The sequence below is a fragment of the Leptinotarsa decemlineata genome, unplaced genomic scaffold, assembly GCF_025532065.1.
Source record: "Leptinotarsa decemlineata unplaced genomic scaffold, Ldec_3_MD MMD2_P_RNA_scaffold_5, whole genome shotgun sequence".
Lineage (NCBI taxonomy): Eukaryota > Metazoa > Arthropoda > Insecta > Coleoptera > Chrysomelidae > Leptinotarsa > Leptinotarsa decemlineata.
In genome coordinates, this window is record NW_027412532.1 from 15,293,519 (window position 1) to 15,311,422 (window position 17,904).

At 35.7% G+C, this 17,904-nt stretch overlaps 1 protein-coding gene across 1 annotated transcript in view; it reads left to right on the forward strand.

Moving 5' to 3' along the window:
• Window positions 1–17,348: 17,348 nt before the first annotated feature.
• The window catches only part of LOC111505328 (serine protease snk), a 12,998-nt gene continuing 12,442 nt past the window's right edge, over window positions 17,349–17,904 (forward strand). The window contains exon 1 of the mRNA XM_074169725.1: window positions 17,349–17,622. The gene's annotated coding sequence lies outside the window, so the exon portion shown is untranslated. The remainder of the gene's footprint in view (window positions 17,623–17,904) is intronic.

A 17,904-nucleotide genomic window follows, 5' to 3' on the forward strand; every position in this document is an offset into this window, starting at 1 on the left:
GTTTTCTTCCAGAAATAATGGATCAATAATGGCATTTTCAAAAATACCGTCCCAAACATTAACTTTTTGTGGGTGTTGTGTATTGCTTTGAATTGATTTGAAGTAGTAATAAATTTAAGTGTAAAGCAAAGAATTGAAATACTTATGATGATTGGCTATGGAGACAGATCGCGAACTCAGATGGAAGTGTGTAACTTATCTAATGAAAAATATCCAGAAAGAAGCATAACGCAGTCAGCAGTAAGGAAATAATGAGGTGGAGCACCGTCCTGCTGGAAATGTAACAGATCTTCCTGCAAAAGTTCATTAGCTTCCGCATTCATTTGGGTTTCTTACTCGTGAGTTATAAGAGGATCGATAGTTTCTTCAAGCATTTCAAAGTGCAGATTGCCAGTCAAGTTTTCTTCCAGAAATAATGGATCAATAATGACATTTTCAAAAATACCAGCCCAAACATTAACTTTTTGTGGGTGTTGTGTATGCCCTTTCTGAAAAATATCTGGGTTTTCGTCACTACAATTGCGACAACTTTGTCTATTAACATTGCCATTCAGAAAAAACGAACACTCATCGTTAAATAGATGTTTAATACAAGATTAAGGATGGTACTGACTCGATGAGACACACAAAACTCTATTCTTCTATCATAATCATCCTCGTAGAGCTCTTGAAATATCTGCATTTTATAAGGATGAAATGTATGCGTTTTCAATGCTCTTCCTACAATCTCGCGTAATATTCTTGTCCGTTCTGATACTGATCATACGGAGCTCGTGGGCTCTGCAGCAAATGTTACCAAAACGTCAATTTGAGCTGCTTTATCTAGTACTCTGTAGTTATTTCTTTTTTATTTGTCACTGAACCAGTTTCGTGTCATTATCCTCATTGGATCTATAAAACACGAAATTTGGTGAGAAAACCTTTGATGGGTTGATCCATAGCTCTCACTTGTATACTGACTAGTGCTGGACACTTAAACTTCAACATAATGTATTTTCAGAATTGTTGAAAGGGCAAATGCGTATATAGCGGTAATAGTATCATAATTTATCTCTTTTGTATAACAATTATATTTTCCAAAAACGCTTGGTTCACCAGAAATTGGCCCAATTATTGGCTTGTGAATTAATCAATGACTTGAAATCATCCTGATTTTCTAAGAGGAAATTGGAGCGGTTTGATCGAATCATAAATTACAGTCTATAATTCACAGGATTCTCATTGTATCTTATTTTTGATAAATTCAGAATTTTCCTAATTGGAATAACATAATATACATTGTCTATATTTCAACAATCACGATGATAGTCAATATGAGTTTCAGTGAGTCGAATTATGTGCAACCGAAATTCATTTCTACACCACTGTCTTATGAATATGTAGACCTAATGTGATCAGAAAAACCGGTGATTTAATTATTGGGAATTTATACTTGTCGTAAATCTGGATTTCTAACAACCTTACTTGGGCTGATAACGTGAATCATTGAATATTTTTTGCAATTCTAATAGTTTCAAAAATGCATAACATCTTGAAAATTCGCTTTTGTTGAACTTTTCTGTGGTAGACACATATAAATTTATTTATTCCATGAAAATATGAATTCAGTTGAAATTTTCTCAATTCATGTTCGGCTCGTTGAATTTCGTACAAGTGATATTAGGTAACAACTTAAATAAGTAATTTTATGATCAATATTTTTGAAAACACATCAATAATATTCAAAAGAAGGATCTACACCTACTCAAATAAACACCTCACCTATTTTAAGTATTTTTAAGGTGCAATTAATATTTTTAAAATAAGGGTTTTTTATGTTGATTATCAATAAGTAAAAATGTCGAAGACTGCATAACGTTGTGATTTAAAGATTAAAAAATGAAGAATAACTGATTAAAATAACATTTTCTTCATTTTTCCTCAAAACATAATCCTTGTAAGGAAGTTTCGGTTTCGGCCGAAACTGAGACCGTTGCCGAAATTCGTTTTCGGTTTCGGTCGTAAAAACCAGTTTCGGTCGGACACTAAAAATATTGAACTTGTGTTGTGATTAAATATTACTGGAGTTTTTTCCCAACACCAAATCGTTATTTTTAACACCTCGACAGGTGTTTCGATCACCAAGTGATCATATTCAAAGAGGAAAATTAATCTTCCTCTTCCAGAAGGAAGGAAGTGTTGTTTCTCTATTTGGACCCATTTACAGCATTTGGTTTATCGTACTCCTGTTCGCGATGTGGAGAACTTAAGAAATTGCATCATCGATGCGTGCAGGGTAATCAGAGAGACTCCAGCCACGTATTCGCTCAAATAATACGTGGCTCATGCATGCGTAATGTCTGAAGGTAGACATATTGAACATTCACTATGATTTCTATATGTTGTGTGTTTTGTTATCAATACATTAGTTTTGTTCATTACCCTTTGATCGTTTAATGCAGGTACTAACTACAAAATAACAATAAATCCAGTTCGCATTTATGACGATGTATCTCTGTAATTGTTCGTGAAATAATTTTTTGCTGCGAACTGGTTTATTTTGGGCAAAAACCCATGAGACATTTTTTGTTGAGAATGAAACAGTCTATCAGAAATGAAATTTTAAATGGTGAACAAATGATAAGACAAAAAGTTACATTGGAAATACATTTTAGGGGTTGCGTTTTCCACCCCTTACAACCATGGGGTAAACCAAATAAATTACTGGCTAAGTGTCTTTTTGGTAGTACAAAACGTCAGGTTTATTTCAATATTGTAACTTTTTCAGTGCTTGTGAAAAAAATTGTTATACAAATTTTATGTACCCCTTTTAAGGGCTGTATCTTAACAAGGGATGCTCCAATGAAGTTTCTTTCTTTCCTTTCCCTTTTTTTCTATGAGGAATCACCTCCTCAAATGTTTTACACTTATTCAGGAAGATGTGCCCTGTATAGTGTGTCCGCAAAGTATAGAATAAATTCGATATTTCCAAAACCAAAGGTCCTTTTACAAAAACCTGAAACACGTCGAGTTTTACTTTTGATATTGTACATTTCACAACAAAATTTCATTATACAGGGTGATCCATATTAATGTGATGACGTCATCGGCTTTAAATGCAACACCCTGTATTTGGAGTCAGTATTAGATGATATGTAACGAGCTGATTCCGAAAAGGTATGATATTTGGGATCTAACGGACAGAATTTGAAAGATGTGCGCTTAGAAAATAAATTTCATCGATATCTAATAAAAATAGAAATTAATTAATTATTTAATATTTTTTTCTAATGAATAATTTAACAATGGGAAAGTAATCCAGTAATAAATACATGACTTTATTTTAAATGTTTGAACTGTAGTCCTTGCTGTAGTTGATAGTAACCATGCTAACAAGTATTTCTTATTAATTTCAAAAAACTAGGCGGCTAGTTTTTTTGCATTAATGTCAAAAGTCCTTATTTCGATTGACGTTCAGTAACTGTTAAATAGGACAGTAGTTGTTGTATTGATTCGTGAATTTTCTGTAGTATTGCTTCGAATAAATTTGAAGTAGTAATGAATTTAAGTGTAAAGCAAAGAATTGAAATACTTATGATGATTGGCTATGGAGACAGATCGCGAACTCAGATGGAAGTGTGTAACTTATCTAATGAAAAATATCCAGAAAGAAGCATAACGCAGTCAGCAGTAAGTAAGATTGAAAAGGAATTTCGACAAACTGGTATAGTTGAAAATGCACGCAAATCAGGTCGTCCTTCTGTAAATGATGATACTAAACTAGATGTTCTACTTGCTTTTGAAAAAGATGTGCACACTTCTGTTCGTAGGGTAAGTCGTGAGTAGTCTTCAGTAAAATAACTGTACACAAAATATAATAATTGGAAAAAGGGATTCCTTTAAAATCAAACTTCTACAGGAATTAAACGAGGATGATCCAGATAGAAGAATATAATTTTGTGAAGCCATGATGGATAACTGTCACCGTGACGGTCTCCTAGTAAAAAATATATTTTTTTTCTGATGAAGCCACTTTTACATTAAATGGTGGGGTCAACCATCAGAGTTGTAGGTACTGACCGAAGAAACCCCCCACAAATTGTTTGAAATGTAAAAATGTCAAGTTAAACAAAGAAAACAGGTTTGTTTTCCAGTAACACGTCATTATGAGATTTTCACTGAACAGTTCACAAAACTGCAACACGTGTTTCACTATACAGTAACTTCTTTGGGAATACTGACTAAATTCTGCATAATTGATGATTCATACAACAAATGATTTAATGTGAATGACCTGCTCAAGAATGATCCAACCTAAATTTGAGTATATTGAAACATTATAAAATAAATTGTACCAACTCATTAACTGAACATGTGATAAACTAATTACCAATTTCCAAATCAGAAAACAGATTCAGAAAAGTGAAAGAAACTTTGAGAAACTTCAAAGCTATTAATTTTCAGGCATTCCAAAAGATTGGATGGTGATTGAACTCATGCCTCACTGGCAGTATGCAATTGGAAGAAATTACTCCTATGTTCTCTTATTCTTCATAAAAAAATTCATTTAATTTGGCCAATATAAAGTTTTGAGGGAGAACCGCAAGTCAACCTATGTGTACTCCTGATCTATCCGCCACTGAAGTTTTGTCTTTATTGTTTTCAATGAATTTGTTTGAATTATTATAATGAGATTGATATAAATGAAATCTTCATGAATTGGTGAAAGATTCCAATTCATGAAATCAATTTTGAAAGTTGAGCACATTTTGTTTTTTGTTTGTAACAATATTGAAAGAGAAAGTGATTATGCCACCATAATGAATTTGGAGAAGATGGCCCCTCCACCACCATTTTGAAAAGTGACAGTGTTTTATCTTATCAAATGGTCTGATAGAAACTGTTGAAAAAAATGTTTTCCGTAAACCAGCTGCCGTTCCCCTATGAACGACTGAGATAAGACCTTGTTAATCGTGAGTTCTCACACGTTTCTGCTTCTGAGGGTTATCGTTCATTGGAGGGCAACAGTTAGTTAACGGAAATACAGATATTTTTGAAAAACATACCAATTGAGACTGGTGCATGAACCCACCCTTATATGATATCATGAGGCCATCTTTTGGAAAATTATATCGAAATTCATCGATGTAAAGAAGCATCTCCACTGGATTTAAAATAAAAATATTCAGCAGTCAAGTTGAGCAACAACTTCTCACTGGCCACAGATAACGTCAAAACAAGACACAAATCATTAAAGCTGGTCAGGACTTTCTTTAATCTCGGGAGTCCAATGACTTTCAGATGCAGACCGGTGTGTTGATCGTCGGCCTGTAATATTTTTGTTTTGTTTAGTTTTCGAAAGAATCGTGACCTTATCGTCATTTATTTGTTCGGTGACCGACTGAGACTCGTTGATCAACTCTGAAGAAGTTATAATATCAATCCCAAAGGCAAATTCTCGAATTTTCAAGTGACACAAAAACACGGGAAAAAATTCAACCATATTAGAATTTTTCTGGCTTAAATGAATGCATGCACATATAAAATGTATGACAGTCAAACAGAATGAACTCGATAATAAATAAATGCGAGCTTATTCAAAAAACGCTTAGACACGTCAACTATAGGTAACTTTTTATATAGAATGTATCATTCAACAGAGACCAATATTAACTATCCTATTTTAAATACAGTTCTTTGTATATTATTCAATTATTGTGTTCGTCTGGTAAGCAAAAATCATTGAAAAAACCGGGCTTTATTACCACTATTATTACCAAAATGTTAGAGATCTTAGAACTAAACTAACCGACCTCATTTCAAATGTTAGCAATTGTTCTCACGATATCATGATCTTCAATGAAACCGGGTTCACACCTGAATTCACCGACGCCGAACTTGAGCTTTCCAACTACAACGTATATAGAACTGACTGCTTTAGTGAATCCAGTGACTTCAGCAGAAGTGGTGGTGTACTAACAGCTATAAAAACTCATTTTTTGTTTATCTAATTCAGTCTAATCCTTCGATCGAACAATTGTCTGTTCTCTTCAATAACATTTCTATTATTGGTACGGTATATTCCCCACCTAAATCTTAAACAACTTTATACCAATCTTACTTCGATCAGCTAATTACCTTGAACATTGAGCATTATAGTAATGCAAACATTTTTATAATTCGCGATTTTATTAATCTTCCATCAGCATTATGGGAGGTAGAGGATTATTGCTCTGTTGCTTCTCCTCTGCCTTTATCTACTCAATCTGAGATAGATTCTATTGAAACGATATTCAACATGTGTGCTTTTCTCAATCTTTTGCCGTCCTACGAAATATTCAACAATAGAGGAGTTACTCTTGATCTCATGTTATCACAAGTAGACCTTACGGTACTGAAGGCTGTCGACATCTTAATTCCTGAAGACTGGCATCATCCTCAGCTTGAATGTAATTTTCCACTCAAAATCTCAAACGAATATTCATCTGGTGAAGAGTATTACTATGACTTTCTTCTCGCTGACAATGCATCGATAAATTCGTCCCTTGAAGCAATCGATTGGAATGGTACATTAAATGAAAAGGAGCTTTCTGATATGATTTCAATATGTTACGACATTCTTTATTCTATCATTGATGGCTTCATTCCTCAAAAAAAAATCCGTGAAAGGAGATTTCCATGCTGGCACTCCCCTGAGCTGAACAAACTACTTTATGAAAAGAAATTAGCTCACAAGATCTACAAGAGCGCAAGGTGTCCAGAAAGTTACGCAGCATTTAGCAATTTAAGATCTAGATGTGAATCCTTAGCTAGACAATGTTATACAGATTACATTCGACGCACTGAAAATTTGAAAATTGGTAAGCAGTAAAAGGGAAAATTACACTATACCTAACACAATGACATTTGGTAATCGTACTGATACCAATGGGATCGATACTGCCAACCTTTTTGCTAATCAATTGCCTTCCGTATATACAAATCAATCTTTACATCCTTATGATACCAATATTACATCCACGGTTAATGTGTCCAATTATCACATTTAAATCTCTAAAATTTACGAAAAACTGTCCGAACTTAATATCAACAAAGGCCCCGGTCCTAATGGAATTCCTCCAACTTTTCTTAAATCATTCATATTCATTTTAGCTCGATCACTTTTCTATATATTTAATAATTCCCTATCATCTGGCAAATTCCCGGACTATTGGAAAATCTCATATGTCACTCCAACATATAAATCAGGTCGAAAATCCGACGTGTGTAATTATCGTCCAGTTTCTATTCTTAGAGCAATCCCTGAAGTTTTTGAGAGCATCATTTTTGATTACCTTACTTATGACTGCTCCAAAATTGTAGGCACCCAACAATTCGAATTTACATACAAAAAGTCAGCTGAACTTGGTTTGATTACCTACGTTGATTTTCTGTTTGGTGCTCTGTCTAAAGATTTGCAAGTTGACTCTGTGTACACCGATAAATAAATGAATGAATAAAGAATGTATACATATACCTATACTAATCTAATCGGGATGAAATATTTAGTGTTTTCAAAATTTATTACAAGAATTAACTTTAAAAACATATATATGATTGCAAATATTCACTATAACACATTCAAAATCAATAGGTAATATTTTTCATTTCTTGATAATATGAAAACCAAAAAACATCAATGTCAATGTAGGAGATGTATTAACATTGTCAATTTAGTGGCTAGTGGCCGTTGACACCAAAAGGTATGAAAGATATCACTGATTTTTGCAGATGTTACGAGTTGGTAATGAATATACAGGAGAAAGGTTCAACAAACAAGTCGTTAGTAAGTCCTAATTAAATATCATATATCCGATATTGTCGCGGTACCTGTGTTAGGAGTAAATGGAGATAACAAAAATTACCTGACTCGTTTATTGTTCGAATAAATATCAATCAGAATTTTAAAACCAAGCGGATTTTTAAAAAAGATAGATATCAATTCAATAGATATTGTAACATCGCTGACCAACTAATGTACACCTCTGAAGTAGTGGTCAATCTTCTGATAACGGGCATATACAAGATTGTTCAAATGTGGTATATATACGAAAGTACCGAAAGAGGGAGCCTTCATCAACGAGAGAAGAAATATACGGCAAGCGATACGTGACACAACTGTCACATCAGATACTATGTTACTAAATATGTGGACTATGGACGAAATAATAATATTCCACAATCTGAAACTGATTCGGAGCTATCTCCACGGAGCAAATCACTGGTCTTTAACATAGAGAGACTAGCTGTCTATAATGATAAGCATTCTCCAAGGTGCCCAGGCTCTGCTTTCAATTCATTTATGTATAATTACTGAACGATTTGAGATTTCGACTATTGTCACAGTTACTTTCCCATCAACTGCACATTACACATGGGGACAATTTGAAAACTCACCATGGGTATATCGGAGCAACCGAATAAAATAGAAGAAATTTGTGAAAACAACTTCGATAATAGGGAAGGGGAAACAAAATGATGTAATAGCTAACTTATCTTCACTTACCCCCTCGCCCCCAGCCACCCCAACTTCATAGTTTTAAATGACAACCCTCTACTAATGATATTTTAACAAAAAGCTCTTGAAATATGCTCTTCAATGTTACCCTACAAAGCTACATTCGATGTAGTAGTTTTTAGTTCATTGAATAAAATACTAATCATTCAAATTAAAATTTTATTTTCTGTTATCAATTTAAGAAATGTTAAAAATGAATTCGATTCTTTTCAAGGCAATAATAGAGTCTATTTTCAAACTCTTGAAATACATTGCAAATGTTTCTCTTGAAATAGCTCGGCATTCTTAGATTATTCTTTCCTTCATTTGCTCTATTGAGTTGGGTTGCCTCTTTGAAACAAGAAATTTCGGGTGGCCCTAGAGGAAGAAATCAAGAGGAGATATGTCTAGGGATTTAGGAGACCTTTCAATAGGACCTCCTCTTCCAATCCATTGGGTAGCATAATTATTATCTAACTATTGTCTAACTGGAACTACTTAATGAGGAGGTGCCCTATACTGTTGAAAATGTAATACATTTTCTTCTAAAGGTAAATTACCGTGTATGTCTCTCTTCATTGATGAACTGTCCGAGGTTCGATAGATCATTAATTTTTTTTTCTGATTGATTCGGCCGTTATTTGATGAAAATCCATAGTAATTTCATAAACTACACCTTACGATTTGACCTCCACAAACTTCATTTGAGAAATATATCACATGTTTCGCTAACACAGTAACTTCTTCAACAGTGATTTGAATACTGTATTCAAATCACTGTTGAAGAAGCTACTGTGTTAGCGAAACATGTGATATATCTCTCAAATAATAAAGTTTGTGGAGATCAAATCGTAAGGTGTAGTTTATGAAGTTCGATAGATCTTTCTAGCATGTGATCATACATACATTTCGCCATTTGAATATCCTTCTATAGATATTTTAAAAATTTGTTTTTTTTTTTAAATCTGTTTTTCGGGTAATCAACTGTCGCCCCCATACGAACGACAACTATCAGAAGTTGAGAAACTTGTGCGAGCTAAAGACTAATGAGGTCTTACCTTTCAGCAAGTGATTTCTAACACAGTTGCAGAATTATCCCAGCTTCAACCAGATAAATTCTCTCGAGAAAAATATCTGGTCGAGGCGGAAATCGAACCCACGGTTTTCCGATCGTGAGTCGGGCGCACTACCACCGCGGCCAATTCCACAACAATAATTGCATCTCCCAATATACCAGCCCAAACATTAACTTTTTGGGGTATTGTGTATGCCCTTCACTAAATAGTCGTGGGTTCTCGTCACTCCAGTAACGACAGTTTGTTTACTTGCGTGCCCATTCAAAGGTTCCGTGATAATTCTAGCTGTCATAATTTCACAAAATTCAATTCTTCTGTCGGGGTCATCGTCACCAAGTTCTTGAAGGATTTACATTTTATATGGATGAAATTAATGTAATTATTCAAGTACTTTCCTTACAGATTCACGGCATAATCCGTTTGTTATAGCTGTCTGACGAGTCGATAGCTATATATATATATATGAGATATGATTCATTGTAAACTGTCCGAGTAGGTACTTCAATTTCCGTTGCTTCGATCAGTAATCTTCGTTGATGCCTTTTTCATTCGTGACAGTACCAATTTCATGAAATTTTGCTATTAGTTGGCGAATGTACACGTGACTTATATTTCTCTCCGGGTGCCTCTGGAATCGCTGGAAATTAAATCCATTGGGAAAAACGTTCTCAGGAAGTTTATTCCACATAAACGCAGTTCTCCAGATGAAAGATTTCTTAAACATTGACGTTCGAGGTGTACTGAGTTGAACCTCAAAACGAGTGGCAGCCACAGTCCGTCGCGTATTTCGGATATGTAACGCTCTTGGTGGAATCAAATGTGCCAAGTTACTTGAACACCATCCGTGCTAGTGCCTATGGAAGGGAAACAAATCTCCAACCTTTCTTCGATGTTCCAGACTATCAAGGTTGCACGTGATGTTATCGTCTCCAATCAGGCGGATGACTCTTTTCTGGGTGGAATTCAGCTACTTCAGGGTATGTTTGGGGGCAGAGTTCCATACATGAGAACAATACTCCAAAGAAGGTCTGATCTGAGCTTTATAAAGCATCAAAAGTTGCTGAGGTGTCTCTGTATCTGTATCTGTAGAGTAAGGAGGGTGAATGTAAGCCCACAGCACTTAGGCCACATGTGACCTATTGTACATCCTCGCGAGGAGTTGTCCTCCTAGGTCATCTTACATCCTGTCCTTTCCAGGCAGATGGACAGGTCACTGGAGACATCTCCTTGATATCGGCAGATGTAGGTCAAGACTCGCCAAACACACAATCTCTTATTGACGATAACCCGGGCACTCGCACAGGACATGTCTGACAGTCTCATCTTCCTGTTCACATATCCTGCATAGAGGTGTGTCCACTAGCCCCATATTATAGAGGTGTTTCCTTAGTTGACAGTGGCCAGTCAGAAATCCTACTATTAGGCGTAGATTTTTTCTGGTCGTTGCCAGATATTTCTTCGGCGCCAGCTTCCCAGGGTCGCCCAAGGTGATCCTGGCAAGATTATATCCTTTGATTCCATCCCATCTCTTTAAGGATTGAGCATGGGTGTAACATTTGACTAGTTCCGCAATTGTCGAAGTCATCAGGCCGTAGGTGGAACTGAGTCCAAAAATTCTTAGTCCAGCCGCTTTCTTGGCTAGAGTCGGCAATGCGTGCCCTGTCGTGCCCTTTAACCCACCTCAGGATAATGTCATCATCTACTGAGGCTTTGGATAAATCTTGGTGACACTCGAGTACTAGCCCTGAGGTTATACGTTGTCTGTTCAAGGCTAATAGGGCTTGTCTGCTGTCAGTGCAAATTGTTATGTTTTTGCCAGAAATTCCTTTCTTGGTTATTTCTTTTGTGGCGATTGAGATACCAGCCAGTTCTGTTTGGACCACGCTGGTATTTTCTCCCATTCCCCACTTAATTCTTAGGCTTAGTGATCTGGAGTACACTCCATACCCTGAGCCTTCTCTGGTTTTTGAGCCGTCTGTATATTGCATTTATATCATCTGACTCTATGTTCTGCTTGATTTGTATTTTGTAGGGTTTATTAAACTCTCTGTTCTGCTTGATTTGTATTTTGTAGGGTTTATTAAACACAAACCTGGGTTCAATTGCATCGCTTTTTGCCTGCAGCAGAGGTTGCGCATTAGGCGCTTCCCGCCATAGGCCCAGCCTCAATTGACCCATTCCTACTTCAAAGTTTACACCAGCCGTGCATAATCGTACCATGGCCATTAACGCAACGTACAGATCCAGAGGGGTCAGACCCGTGATTAATTCCATTGCCGCGGTTGGTGTTGTTATCATGGCTCCTGTAATGTTTAAACAAGCCAATCACTGTATTTGATATCATTTTTGGATGGCCGTTGCTTGTAGAACTTTCGGTCCCCATGCAATGGTTTCATACGTTAACATAGGTCTTTTTATTGCAGTGTAGACCCAGGTGACCACACGGGGTGAAAAACCCCATGCGCGTCCCACTGTCCTCCAGCATTGCTCATAAGCCACGTATGCTCTATTTGCTCTACTCTGTAGATGAGAGTTCCATGTAAGCTTTCTGTCGAGGATAGTACCTCTTCAGAGAAGTTTAGTTTGCTTTTGAAGATTTCGGGAGGTTTTAAGCCCGTTAAACTTCTTTTCCTGGTGAAAAGGACCATCTCAGTATTCTTGGGATTGATCGACAGTGAGTGGTCATTACACCATGTTTCTATCAATTTGAGCCCATCCTGCGCTCTATCGCACAGTGTGTTTACAAATTTGCCGGTCTGCAAGATAACTATGTCATCTGAGTATGCAATTGTGTAGAATCCTTTTCTGCTAAGGTGAATAATCAGGGTATCCAGAACTATGTTCCAGAGAAGGGGTGATAAGATCCCTCCTGTGGACATCCCTTCATGACCAGTCCTTTCACTGTGAGGTCCTTTCACTGCTGAAGTGTGTACAGTTTTCTGGTTCGTAACAGTGTTCCAAGCTTTTCAGAAACAGCATTTGCAATTCCAGCAACATGATTGTACTAAGACATATTGGTGTTCATTTTAACCCCCAACAAACTTATCGAAGCAGAAAGCGGAATTGTCTGACCTGACATTATTATATCCGGTTCGGATGATAGTAAGAATGTGATTAAACATTTCCTCAATTGATAATAGATGTTAAACTTCCAATTTATATAAATAGCGTTTTTTTTAATGAACTAAAACATACTTAATCGAATGTAGCTTTGTAGGATACCATTGAAGAGCATTTCTTAAGAGCTTTTAGATGAGATATCACAAATAGAGGGTTGCCATGAAATAATAAAAAGTTGGGTGGTTGGAGGCGGGGGGTGAAAAAAACCAAGTTAGCTAAGTTAGCTATTACATCATTTTCTTTTCGTTTTCCTATTATGGAAGTTGTTTTCAGTGATTTATGTTATGGTAGCTCACATCTCATCAGATCAACAGTGATTTGTAATACGATATATGATTCTGTTGACTTTTTGGTCGGGACTACAAGCTTAAAAAAATCATTTGAAACCTATATATAGTTTGTACTGATTAGGATTTCTCTATTGAACATCGAAAATTATGACATATATATGACACATATATGCCAGTTTTTTATCTTTCATATTTATCCATACTGAGTATTTATAGACACCACGATAAACATATTATTTGAAATGTGATTAAGATTCTGCTCAGTCTTTTTCTCGCAAATATGTCACTGACTTTTATTTTCAGTCTTCTATAGAAGAACTGGTTGCAACCGTGAACGTATAATTGGCATTCCTTCAAAAGCAGTCACAGTATTCTCATAATGATGCATAATTTGAAGATAAAAGTACTGGCCACACTTCAGTATGCTTATCTTCTGTGTAGTGTTATTTTCCTGTTTTACCTCCTCGGTAACTCTTGATGAAGGTAAGATTTTTTCATTTTTAGATTTCGATATGAAATTATTATCAATTTTGAACTTTTGATGTCATATTCCTGGAAAGCAATGATCACAATTCTTATTGAAACAGTTGTATACAGTATTAAGAAGTATTCATTAATGAAGTTATACAGTGTGTGCAATTTCAAACCGCAACACCCTGTTATTTTGGAACTCATGCACCGATTTTGAAAAATGACAAATTCAAATTATGGTACTCGACGAGCTCTATCCAAATGTGTTGACAGACAATAATTATTCTCATTCTCAAGGCTTACTATCTGCAAAATGAGTCGAAATTTCGAGGACCATTAGGAATTTTTTCATCGAAAAAGTGGATACCCCAATCGATTTGGGCATATTTCGAACATCTAGATTCCAAACTTCAGCACGATATCTCATACAAGGTGTTATTTATATGATGACAAATTTACAAATCCATGATTTTTTTACTGACCCTGTATGAAAGTCTATGAACTTTACAGAAAAGATGAAGTAACTATTCAACGAAATAATACTTCGCATACTCAGCTACGGACTTACATAGGTTGCAATCGTGTCATGGAGTTATCTCTAGTTTAATTAAAATCAACAAATCAAAAGTTGAAAACGTGTTTTCAATTTTAGAAAAATTACCAACAACAGAAATAAATTACATGATAAATGGAACAGTTTTTAAGATATTGGAGTTTTCAATATATCTTTCTTCAAGCTGTATACATTTTTCATAACGTCGTCTCAAATTCTGGCGGGTCTTTTTCGATTGGCCTGGTGTTATTTCACCACACTTTGGCCTTATCCTCTCCTTCAATTCGTTCAAATTTCGTAGTCTACTTCTATAAACGCTTTCTTTCAAATATCCCCACAGAAAAAAATCTCATGGAGTCAGGACTGGTGATCGAGAGGGCCAACAGGGCTGTTCCTTCCAATTCATCTTTCTCGAAATTTTTCGTCAAGATATTGCCGCACAGCAATCACATTGTGAATTTAGTCACCGTCTAGCTGGAATATAACTTTCTTCAATGCTTAGTTCTTCAATGAATTCCAAGAGTTTTGGTGTCAAAAAATTATAAAATCCCTCACCATTTAGTGTGTTTTCAAAAAACACTGAGCCTTATTATACGGTTTTTGAATAATCCTACCCAGACATTGATTGTTTTGTGAATATTGTCATTTTGGATTTATCATCCAGAGTTGATTATCCCTTGCACAGTACCTGGAATTCTGAGTGGACATTGTGCCGTTAGTGGTAAATGTTCACCTTGGCAGAATAAACAGAGGGCCAACATTGGTTCCTCATCGTCTCTTTCTAACATGTGCATGATTTTCGGTTTGAAGCAAAATAACTTTTTTTTTCAAACTTATAGCTTTTTTAGATATACTAACGTGTAAATTTGGTGAAATCCGCCGCAAGCTATCTCTATATTCCCTCGTTGTCTCGGTACATGTTTCATTTACTCTCCCGGTTCTATTGAATAACGTATTGCTCCTGCAGTTGAGTCTGTTGTATGATGAATTGGTTCACTGGATATCTTCTTTTGAATTCTTCCGCGGCCACCCTCCTCGATCGAGCATCATCACCAACTGAACGCACAATATCAATTCTCTCAACTAATTTGAGATTTGCCATTTTGAAAACTCTCAAAACCATTTTATAACTCTCTCCACCATACTTGTGGAAAGCGTTTAAGGATACGTATCTGTCAAAATTACAAAATTATAACAAAGAAAAAAGAACAACTATTTTCAAAGCCTGTTATGAAAAACAGTGCCTGGCTTATTGATCTAATCATATGAATATGCCGTATGAAATGAAATCATGATGATTTTGTTATACAGTTTGTTATACAGGTCAGTCAAAAAATTATGAATTTGGGAATTTGTCATCATATAACTAACGCCCTGTATGAGATATTGGGCTGAAACTTGGTACATAGGGGTTTGAAATATACCCGCATCGAATGGGATATCTACTTTTCCGATGAAAAAAAATACTCAATGGCCCTTCTCGATATTTCTACCAATTGGGGAGGTCATACTGAAATTAATTAAATTAATTGAAAATAAGAAAAATCCATTTCAAACAACATCTTTGAGAGCTATAATTTGAATTTTCCTTTTTCAAAATCAGTTCATTGGTTCCTTGGGTTGCGGTTTGAAATCGCACACACTGTATATAAAAAATACTGATGGTGATTTTGAATCGATTTTCTGTCGCAGCTCCTGAGAATTTGCATAAGAGGTGTTGAAAGCATCGGGGAAGATGCTTTCTATGCGGGCTATTTCACTAGATCACTTCGCCAATGCACCACCTGTGAAAAATTAGTTTGTTAATATTTTTTTTTCAATTTTATAAACTTGAGTTTCAGATACATCCCTTCAGTTGTAATTCTAGTTTGGAAACACCCGATTTTTCAAAGTAATATTATTCTGAAGAACTTTCTTGACTTTTTCCTCCATCATCGTATAAAAAGTGAGGACCTTAATCATGCACATGTATCTTTCAGATACAAAAGAAAAAAACATCTGAAAGTGCTACCGCTGATTATGAGATTATGAGCTCATTTTTTCTGTAGTTCGATAGAGAAGTAGAAAGTCTAAAAGTCCTGATTTGAAAGGGTTATATTTTTAGGAGTGATTAATTTTTTGGGAAAGAAAGTTTTTGGCTTTCTACTACTCCATCTGATACAACATTGTGTATTACTTTTATATCCATTTTTTTTGTATCAGATGGAGTAGTAGAAAGCCAAAAACTTTCTTTTCTAAAAGTCCTGTTTCTCAAGAAGTTTTTTTTGTTTGCGGCATCAACTGCTAGTTTGCCGCGTACTCGTATGTGCTATTTGTTCTTCAAATTTCATCTATTATATCTGCAGCTTTCAAAAATGTCATCAGGTTGCTCAACGTTCGTCTATCATCACAGAATTTCTTTCATTGCCCCAGTTATAATGTCTCATATTTTCCTCATATTCTGGGCATTCTACGAGTATATGTTGAACTGTTAGTACTGTTTGGCATGTAATACATGAAGATTGTCGTTCTCCTAGGAGCAAGTAGAGGTGTGTCATTTTTGTATGGCCGATTCGCAGACGTGTGAGAACAACTTGTTCTTTTCTGGTCAATTTCAATGGTGAGATTCGCTTATTCACACTTAGTTTTGAGCATTTCAGTTTCGCGTCAGTTTCATTCCGAAGAGTCTGCCAGTCAGATTCTTCTTTGGTTTTGTTATAATTCTTCAGATCTCCTAAGTGGAGTGGTTCATCTTCATGTTCGTTGGAGTTAGCAACCATTCTAGCTGCCTTATCCACATCCTTATTGTTTTTTATGCCACAATGACTAGGCACCCACATGAGGCTGACAGTTCTACCGCTTTCCTTCATAATATCAGTTCTGAGAAGAGTAATCTTCACAAGTGGGTCAAGGGTAAATTTATTTTGAAACGATCTTATGGAACTCAACGTGTTGGTACAAATTAGAAAATTAGTTTCGTATCGAGCAAATTCACAGAATAATAAAGATTGGTATATAGCGTATAATTCTGCTGTATATACGCTGGTCGTTGAGTGCATCGATCAGCTATGGAGGTGTCCATCTACAAGGAATGCACAGCCCACCCCATACTCGCTCTTTGATCCATCAGTATATATTTTGCAGTAGTTAAGAAATTTACTGACGTAATTGTAGTAGTTTAGTTTATGTTGTGAGTTCAATTCTGACTTTTTCATTTCACCACCCGAAACACTGCAATGTATATCAGCTAGTTTCCATGGAGGGAACTCCGGGAAAGCAAGCATGAACATTATCAAATCTGGGATAATACGTTGCTCTCTTATGCGTGTACCTGTTGGTCTGGTTGCCGTTGATTTTTATAGGAATAAATCATCTCAAGAAGTACTGATATTTCTATCAAAAAATTACCTGATTTATTTTCAGATTGCGAAACGAGAGGACAACAGGGATCATGCAAACATATCAGAAGTTGTCAATATGCTCAAGATTTGTTGAACAGACAGCAGCAACCTGATATTTGTGACTTTGAAGGATTAGATGCCATTGTATGTTGCCCGTTTAGTGAAACGACAAAGAAATCAGCTTCACCCAGCAATCACAAATCTTTGAGTGAAATAAGTAAGTCATAGGTATTCATTGTACATATTGACATACCGTCTATCTCAAAGTTCAAAATTCATGCAAAACTGTGTAAGTTCGATGCAAAATCTGGTTGTGGATAATATTGATTTTTTTTCAATTCATTAACTTTAGTGAAGATGAAATACTTTGCACATATAGTCAGTGGGCATACTTGAAGACATGTTATAAATCAAATGGCTAATACCACGAAGGGTGTTGGAGTATATCCGAAAGGTATTAGTGCAGGATTCTTCACTGAAGTTATTCGTGTATATTCTG